This window comes from Pteropus alecto, unplaced genomic scaffold, assembly GCF_000325575.1.
Source record: "Pteropus alecto unplaced genomic scaffold, ASM32557v1 scaffold5, whole genome shotgun sequence".
Classification (NCBI taxonomy): domain Eukaryota; kingdom Metazoa; phylum Chordata; class Mammalia; order Chiroptera; family Pteropodidae; genus Pteropus; species Pteropus alecto.
In genome coordinates this window covers 18124350-18134284 of record NW_006441953.1, presented here as the reverse complement: position 1 = coordinate 18134284, position 9935 = coordinate 18124350, and positions in this window count along the sequence as shown.

Below are 9935 nucleotides of genomic sequence, written 5' to 3'. Positions count from 1 at the left end.
GTTTTTCCCTTTTCCCCTCTCCCGTGTTCTCACCTCGCTTCCTCATCCCATCGCCGCCCCCCTCCCACTTTCTCCTTTTCTCTCTCCCCTTCTCGTTCTCATCATCCCTCCCGAATTCTCCCAATCCCACCCACCTTTCGCGGGGCGGTCTCCTCCCCTCGCTCCGTTTCCCTTTTCCCCTCTCCCGTGTTCTCACCTCGCTTCCTCATCCCATCGCCGCCCCCCTCCCACTTTCTCCTTTTCTCTCTCCCCTTCTCGTTCTCATCATCGCTCCCGAATTCTCCCAATCCCACCCACTCCTTTCGCGGGGCGCGCAGCCCAGTTCCCGCCGGTGCAATGGGTTTTGTTCGGTTGCTTTTTTTGGCGAGGGCGCCATTCCCGCTGGGCGCCGGGCGAGTGCGCCCCTGGAGCTGCGCCACGCAGCAGCCCAGCTTCCAGCCCTTGAGGATGGATTTTGATCCCTGACTACCTCCACCTGTCCACCTGCAGGGGCGGGGCCGCCTCCCTGCTGGCACATTTTTAGCCGGGATTGCGCCCCACCCTGCCGGCTGGTTCGCGGCACGTTCTGGATGTTTCCCCAGGGTTTTGTGCGGTGCCGCCGCCGCCGCGCTCTTTGTTTTAATTATACGGAGTATCGGCGCCCAAAGCGGGTTTGTATTTGATTTGCATCTCTGTGTCCCGGCTTCCACTTTGGACAGAAAAGAATATGAACTAATTAGGGCAATGCGATTGTACTCAAGCCCCGAATGAGAGGGGTGAAGCTCTTGAAGTGCACACACAGCTTTAAAAATAAAAAATAAAAAAAATAAAAAAATCCAGGCATAGCTCGGCTTTGGCCTTGGGGACGCAGGTTGGGTCTGGCTGTTTGCCGACCCGGACTCTGCCAACAGGGCCAGGCTGCCCAGGGGCGCGGCCGATGGGGCGATCCCCAGTTCGAGGCCGCCCCGGCTATCTGGGAAGGGCATGGCTGTGCCTAGAGGCTGAGACGACTGCTTGGATCTGTGACTGCTGCTCGGAAACAGTTAATCCACCTTCGAGAAAGTTCGCAGAAGCTTCCCTTTGGCACTGGTGGGGTTGTGTGGATTGGAACTAATAATAGATTGGGAGTCTGAGAGGGCACAGCTCTTTTTTTTTTCTTTCCCTGTGGAGATGCCACGACAGGAGGTCAAGGCGACAGACCTAGGGAGAGGCTGATGGTGAACATGGCATACCCAGGGTTGGCTGCTATCAGTTTTAGAATCCCTTGGGAGTGGATGTGCCCTCAGCCATCTCAATATAGGCCTGGCCACACTCCGCTCCTCAGCTGAGTCATCCCTTACTTTTTTTAGGTCACTTGAGGGCGGTGGCCTTGGGTCAGACTCTTGGCCCAGAGTCACTCACTGCAAGGTGATGCCTTATATTAGTGGTTCTCAGACTTTAGCCTGATCTAAATCACCAGGAGAGCTTGCGAAAGCACATGTGGCTAGACAGCCTCGCTAGAATTTTGGAGTCTGTCAGTCCCGCGCAGGAGCTTGAGAAGCTCGTACCTATCAAGCTCCCACTTCAGGCTGATGCTGCTGGTCCAGAGACCGCATTTCCAGAACCACTGGCTTATAAGAAACCTGGCTTATAAGAAAGGGTCACTTCTGCTCCTGTCACATCCAGCAGTCACCACATGAAAGCATTTGAGGGTTTCTTTGTTTGACAGATGTCACCACCACCCTGTCCCACTTCCACAGACCCAGAGCACTTCGCATTTTCCTGTGTGATGTGGAAAACCATTTATTCTCTCCGATGCCCAAGAGGATAAAAGATTTGGTGACTTTGTCCCAGATCATGTCCATATTTTCTCTGTCAGGCCAAAGTATAAACTGTACTTTGTAATGTATGTAGAGGGAAAATTGTCGGTCAGTTCCAGAGAATGGGGAGTCACAATATCCGTGGGGTTTCTACCTGTCTTCCTGGGCCTTTATTCTGAGTTTCTCTCTTTCATTGCACACGGACTTGGTTGGTCTTTGGGGAACTGAATGGGTCCCTCAGGTTGTTCACAGCCAGGATTCATGGAATTGGAGTTTCAAAGCCTTGTGAGCTTTAAGGGTTTAAATTTACCTAACTATACTCAGTGCGAAGGACCCCCACAGGGTATTGGGCTATTTCCAACCTGGCATATCCTGTCTCTCACTTACTCATCTTCCATTGTGCTCCTACTGTGCGTCAGACACCACCCAAGGCCCTGGGAATCCAGAGGTGGGCAGAACCATCCTTTTCCAAGATGAGCAGCAGGCATGCAGAAAACTCACCCAAACACAATTTGGTTCTCTAAAAGGGACTTTGGTTTGCTCTGTGACCCAGGGCAGGGGGTGGCAGCATTGACTGATTAATTCTGCACTGGAGAGGGTCAGAGCAAGTGGAGGTCAGGATTTCTATTCACAGTAGAGTGTGACGTTTTGATCTAGAAGACAGAATGCTATTGCCCTTGCCTCCTCTCTAGCCATTTGTGTTAGTAATTTGATGGGTGTGGTCTGATTTCAGAAGGCCCTTTACTTAAAAAATATCGTTTTTTCCCATTGTGCTATGGAAGGGCTTAAAATTCTACTATCATAATGCATTGGTCTGAATTAAGTTTTGATACTCTGCTAAAATGCGAAGGCCCCTGGGGAGGCTGGATTAATCTCGTATCTCTCATCACTGCCTAACTGAGTCAGTTTATCACATCTCCTCTAAGGAGACAGGGAGAGAACAACTCCAAACCTCAACACAGAGAAGGACAAAGGCAGCAGAGTCTGAGGGAGGATGGTGGACTCTCTTATCTAAGCTCAGTGGAAGGAGCATCAGTGGCCTGGGGGCGAGGGGGAGGCTGGAGAAACAAGGCCAAACTTTCGTTGACTACTTGCCTCATGGGCACTGAATACCATCCTAGGGACCAATGCAGTTGGCAATAACTTGCCAAGTAAAGATATTTCAAACAAACAAAAAACAACACCCAAATACACTTAGAATATCTTCTATCAACGTAATTTCATTTAAAAGACAGAGCATCAAAAAATTAGGAAGGATCTAATATCATAATAGAAGATAGTCTTTTAAACTCAATATAATCTCCTTGTGCAAAACTCCCAACTGGTGTTTGTCTCATTTTGCTGTGGACCAGCGGTAACGTACCTTCGGACTGGCGTAATCCATGATGATACTTGAAGCCACATTTCTAGGGACTCAAGATATGCAGGGTACAGAGATCTGCCTCTACAGGGACAACTGACCTCTGGGTTACAGGAGGGGAGGGGAGGGGAGGGCTCTATGTGGTCGTGAGGAACGCTCCTTCTTCCCACTTCCCTTCTACATAAATCACTGGGGTCCAGGCAAATGCCACGGGCTCTAGGGAGCCATCCCTCATGAACTCAGGTTTAAACTCAATTGGTCGTTTCTCTCTGCCCCACCAAGCATTGCCTATAGCCCATGTGGCAAGTGGCTAATCCTGCTTTATACTGAAGTCGGTTTGTTGGCCTGGTCTCCTCCTCCAGTAGGCTGCATGCTCCTTGAAAGCAGAGGTTATTTCTTAATCAGCTCTGTGTGTTTATTTCCCTCATGCTCTGTATAGTTCTTAGATGTATTCACTAAATAAAATGGAATCCATCATCTTACTTTTTAATTTTTTTCTTCTATCCTTCCTGTCTTCTTCCCTTCTTCCCTTCCTTCCTTCTTTTCCTTTATTCGTGGTTATCTCCTCCATCTTCCCATAGTCAGGGTTCTCAGGAATCCCGCAGTCTCCTCTCTCTCACCCCCTCCCTTTCTGCAATTTCAGATAGTCAGAATAAAGATGAATGAACTGTGACATTTGTCTTTTACATCAAAATAGAAGACAATAAAACAGAAATGGAAGAGAAGACTGCTGTCAAACAACACATTCCCCATCTCGATGAGAAAACCATGCCCTTTGTTTCTGCCAAGTTTGACCTTCAGGATCTAGCTAAATCCCACATGCCATTTGTAATGTCTAGTACTTCCATTTCTCTCATTATGCCAAGACTTTACCTCCCCTAAATCCATTTCTTATCTCTGTTCTTTCTGTTGTTGCATACTCCACGTTGACCAATGACTTCCCATTTCTTTCTTCATTAGAATATTCTACCAAATACCCATTTCTTTCTTCATTAGAATATTCTACCAAATACCATCCTCTTTCTTCATTAGAATATTCTACCAAATACCATCCTCTTTCTTCATTAGAATATTCTACCAAATACCATCCTCACGTCCTGGCCCCCAGACCCCGTCTTTTGAGCCTCAAGTCTCTGACTCTTCAGACTCTCCTATGAGCCACAGATCTCTCCCTTTGAAAAGTTGTAGCAAAGAGGGAATGGAAGCCCTTGTGTAACCTTAGAGTTTTTGCAGGTAATTCTGCGGGAATACTGAAAGTTTCTGAATCACTCAGTCTGTAGCCCTGGCGTGCTCCGAAATGAGCTGTATTTCTGGGCCTGTCAGATGAAATGCTATTGCTCTTGGTTATTTTTGGCTCTTTGCCCTTCTGAATAGGTGCATATTCAGTTCACTTTTTCCCCACTCTGAGCTGGGAAAAAGCAGGCAGCTTCCTTCAGCCAAGGCTCCTCCCGTGTCAGAAGCACTTGCCCTAAGTAGCAAGTATCAGAAGCTCTCTGGACTCCACACAGGCTGTTTGTGCCTTGTCCAGGTGGGCAGCGGGGCAAGTGCTCGTGTTCACTCTCTGGCCACTGATGAAGAGCTTTGTGAGCTGAACACCCCTGAGCAGGTGCAGCCAGGTGTCCAGAGCCTCCTCATTCGAACATAGGTCTGCATCTTGCCCTGCTGGGCATGGCTGCAAAAACGAATCTTCTATCCTTGGGTGACCTGGGATGGGAGGGGGGATAGTTCAGGCTCAGTGAGCACAGAAATAACTGTACACTGAGGGTCTGAAAAAGGAAATTACCCTGGGATACAGAAGGTCAAGGGCATGTGTCTATAGGTGGAGAATATCTTTGAGTGATGTGTATGAAAAAGGAGTGTAATGGAGAGAAGCTGGATGTAAATGTGCAGATCCACTTGAGATGGAGAGCAAGAGAAAAGAGCGACTGGGCACCGGGCAGAGGATGTCAGTGGAAATAAATGAGGAGAGACAGTGAATGCACGTGAGATTTTGGGGTACACGGGCTGTGCCGACGAGTCCTGACAATATTTTATAACTGCGTCCTACAGCTGAAATCATGATGCTCAGGCAGGCATTAACATCGACTCAGGGCTTTTACTGTAGCGGTAATATACAATATCAAGTAAAATGAAATGTCAAGATCAGCTGTACCTGGTGTGGACGCTTAGCAAGGTTCTCATAAAACTAAGAAAAGTGTACAGAAGGGGAAGCTAGACCAGGGTCCTACTCATCTATGCAGCTTTTTCTGAGAGATTTCTTTTTAAAGTTCTTATCAAGCATTTGATAAGTATTCATTCACTTAATACTTATGGCCTCAGCAGCAGCAGCAGCAGCAGCCTCATTTTATAGATGAAGAACTGAGTCATTGGAAAGACCAGAGGTCCGTGGCCAGGAAGTGGCAGAGCCGGTTTGGATTCAGGCATTTCGCTCAAGGACTCGAGCTCACACCGCTACACTAAACTCGTGCTGTGAAAGTGGGAGATAGGCTTATTCATTCACTTAATACTTATGGCCTCAGCAGCAGCAGCAGCAGCAGCCTCATTTTATAGATGAAGAACTGAGTCATTGGAAAGACCAGAGGTCCGTGGCCAGGAAGTGGCAGAGCCGGTTTGGATTCAGGCATTTTGCTCAAGGACTCGAGCTCACACCGCTACACTAAACTCGTGCTGTGAAAGTGGGTGATAGAGAGGCAAACAGGTGTGCAAGATGTCGGGGAGTCACACCTGGGGTTCAGACTTAGGTCTCTGTCAGTGCTTCACCAGGTGCTTGAGAATAGATTGCCATGTCAGACATACCTGTCCAGGGCCTAATTCCACTACTTCCTATCTGTGTTACCTCAGGCAGGTCACTAATCCTTTTCGAATCTCGGTCTCCAGGTTTATAATGGGGATAAAGTCACTGACCTGCCCATTTACATGGCGTTGTAAAGATCAGGTAAAGTTGCATAGTAGGTGCATGGTAAATTATCTAGTTCTAGATAAGAGTAAAGCATCATTTATGTACTATTCACACTTGCCTGCTTCCAACAAAGGCTCATAAAGAAAGATACATCCCAAATAAGACCATGAAAAATCGAAGGTTTATAAATACCTGTAGTAGCATGTCTCCAAAGTAGACCCCACCCATGAACTATGTCTCCCATTATAACCCTGGAGGAGGTATTTCCACTGGGGGAAGTCAGCTGCCGTGTGTGAACTGTGACTACCAGCATGTTGAGAGAACCCAAGCAAGCTGTATGGAGGGAGAGAGAAATGCTCAGCCAGCCTTCAGCCATGCCGACCATCTCAGCCCAGGTGCCAGACATATGAATGAGCAAACTATGTTGAACATCTCACACAGCTGAGCCTTCAGATGATTCCAACCTCGGCCACCATCCAACTGAAGCTGCATGTGACTCCCCAAGCAAGAACTTACCAGCTGAGTCCTTACTGAACCGTGAAAGATAAAAATAACTTCTTATTTTGAGCCACTAAGTTTGGGGGTAGTTTATTCACAGCAATAGGTAACTGAAACAGTGTCCTAGACTTAATATTAGTGTTTTAACTGAATGGTACATTTAGCTTTGAGCTTCCCGGCATTCAAAGTGAAAAGAGGAGTGAGATGGATTATATGCACTTGTTATCTTGAGGTCCTATGGTTTACTTGAATGATCTGACTCATCTCCTTACAGTTAAAACAAAGTGAACATTGAACCATCTTCCTTCCATGAGAATCTCTCCTATCTTTACCAAAATTACAGTTGTGCAAATTCCATAACGTGCTTTGCTAAAACAAAGAATTGCCGTTGTCACCAACGAGAAAATGCCTCTCACATCTGCCCACGTCTTTTAGGCTCTAGCTCAAGCCTGTCTTCTCTTGTTTGGTTCTCAGGGCACCTTCTGCCTCCTGCCTCATTCCCATCCCAAATTAAGTCACAAAAGGGCTATGTGACTCTAGGATCCTAAGCAGCCCAAACTAATGATTAAAATAGAAATGCTGAAAATAGTTGAAACTGAAGCAAATTGAATGATTTATTCAAACCTTCAGGAAAAATTACTATTCAGCCCAGAACTCAAATTTAGACTCCTGGTTCCTAATCAAGGAGAATGTAATACTTCCGTGGTGCTAACCCCCACAAAGGAAAAGGAAAATATACATAAAATACATGCATGACTGTCCGTGTGTCCCTAGAACCTGTGCCCTGAGAGATCAGAAACCATATCCGTCTTCTGAATGATGTGATGCTTAATACCTTACCGGTTCTTATTAAAGGTTTTCTTCATTAAGTGACCTCCAAAGTCTATGGTAATAAGAGACATAAAGATGAGCATGAACTAGTAATTTTCATTCTTTGCAGTGTGGCCTTGGTGAATGGGTGTCATTTGCCTGCTGGGATGTCTGGGTTTGCACATGGGTATTCGAGGTCCCCTTACTCATGTGGAACCTGAACTAGGTCCGGGCAGCCCTGTGAAGGTAGCGAACTTTGTCTTCTTTGCCCTCGACCTCATTTTCTGTACTCTTCCCCTTCATTTGTCTTTGCGCCCCTAAATTGGATTTCAGAGTTCTTATGCCGAATATCTCTGTGGGTAGCTTAATGGTTGGGAGAAAGGGCTGGGTACAAATCCCAACTGAGTTCCTTACCCTACATTAGCATAAACACGTTCCCATCATCAAGACCTTTCACATCCATGTTTCGGTCATTGTCTCAACAGTTCTGCGAACTAGGTTGTTATGGTTGAATTGTATCCTAACTCCTGGTTCCGTAAATATGAGCTTATTTGGAAATAGGGTCTTTGCTATGTAACTGAGTTAAGATGAAATCATAGGGTGGACCCTAATCTAATAAAGCTGAGATCTTTACAAGAAGATGGAAATTTGGACATAGATATGCACACAGAGAGATGACAATATGAAGACACAGAGGGAAGTCGGCTATGTGAAGATAGTGGCAGAGATTGGAGTTTTGCTGCCAAGAGCCAAGGAACATCTGGAGTTACCGGAAGCCAGAAGAGGCAAGGAAGGATCCTTGTCTAGAGGCTTCAGAGGCAGCATAGCTTTGTCAGTGCCTTGATTTTGGACTTCTACCTTCCAGAACTGTAAGACAATAAATTTCTGTTGTTTCAAGCCACCTAGTTTGGAGCACTTTGTTCCAAAAGCCCTCAAAAAACTAACATATAGGTGTTCTCATTTTTCCATACTTTGAAATACAATGTTATTGGGTACCTACTTTGTACCAGGCTCTGTGCTGAATTCTGGAAATTGGACCCAAGGATACAGGTTGATACAAAGCAGATCAAAGACCCTGAGCCTTCTGATAAATGTCCATGTTCATTCTGTTGCGTCTCAGGCCCTCCCATCACCTGGCTCACGCCCATTTCCACAGCTGTCTTAGAGGCAGACAGTGCTGGAGCTGGAGTGACTTGGGGGGCCTCCTGAATTCATCCCCCTGGTTTTCCAGGTGTGCCAGCTGAGGATCTGAGGGGTCATGCTACCAGTAGAAAGGCAGCATTGGACTCAACATTTCACCCCCTGACTCCAATTAATTCACGTTATGAATAAATTTAACAAACAACAAATGTTTGTGGAATGAACACTAAATTATTAATGACTGATGAAAAGAATGTGTTATACCTCCCAGAGGTATTTGAACATGAAACAATGCCTTAACCCAGAGAAGTGAATCTTTGATAGAAGAATGTGGGATGGGGGGTGAGCGTAGGCAAAACAAGTCAGGGGAATTTGGGGGCAAAGGCAGAGGCTTTCACCGACCCTTTATCTCATACCCCTAAAGCAACCTCTGCATCTGCTCAGGATTGGACTGACTTCCTTGGAGAATTCTGGAAGTGAGCAGAGGAAGAGCTCGTTGTCCTCTGTACTTTGAGAGGCCATGCAGGGCTGTGACCAATGCCCTCCTGGATTCAGAAGGAAGCACTGGCCTCATTATATGCATGTACCACGACTGCTGTTTTAAACTCCAATACTGCTGAACAATTCAGAAATAGATCCATTATGGGTCTGCTTTCGCCCCAGGGCTTTAACACAGGTCACTAGAAAATCCAAGATTGCACAGTAATTCAAACTCTTAAGAGAGAGAGAAAAAAAATTCTCTCTAGCCCTGCCCGCCCTCCGCTCCTCCAGCGTAACAGGAAGCAACTCTTCACTTCTGTTGGGCTTTGGAATAAATAGCTCTTACATTGAACTTGGAATCTAAATTTTTCCTCAGCTATTAATTGATAAGAGCAGCTCATTTTCCCTCTCATGCTCTGAAGTAAGATTACAGTGTAAATAAACTGGGTCAGGTTTAGCAGGACGGACGTGAACTGTTCCCTAATTCCTCTTAATCTCTAGTAAAGGAATAACTAGGATTTGGACGTCCACGTTCAATAAACAATTATGTCGCTCCTTCCAACGCGATCTAAATTAGTCCACTGTTCCCTCAAAGACAGTCCAACGAACCTCCAGACCGTGTTCTTCAGTTGCAACCTCCTTGTTTTGTTCTAGCCCATGGTAGGAGTTGAGGTTGTACGAGGGATTTGCTTTTATTTATATTTTTATCAAGATCTCTTGTTTTACTTGAAACAGATCAGGGAAAAGGGGTCAGTTAACAAGGGTTTTCTTGACTATGGATCACCACGCCGTGCTCAGCATTTCGTGAGCCTGGCTTCTCGTTTTCACAGCGCATGAGAATCATTATTTAATTACTAATCTCACCCCAGAGTTCCGAGAAACTTATGACGACGGTTGAAGTTAATGAAGGCTTTTACCTATAGATCTGGCGCTAAATCATTGTGATTGACCAGGTGCCCAATTTGGTAGG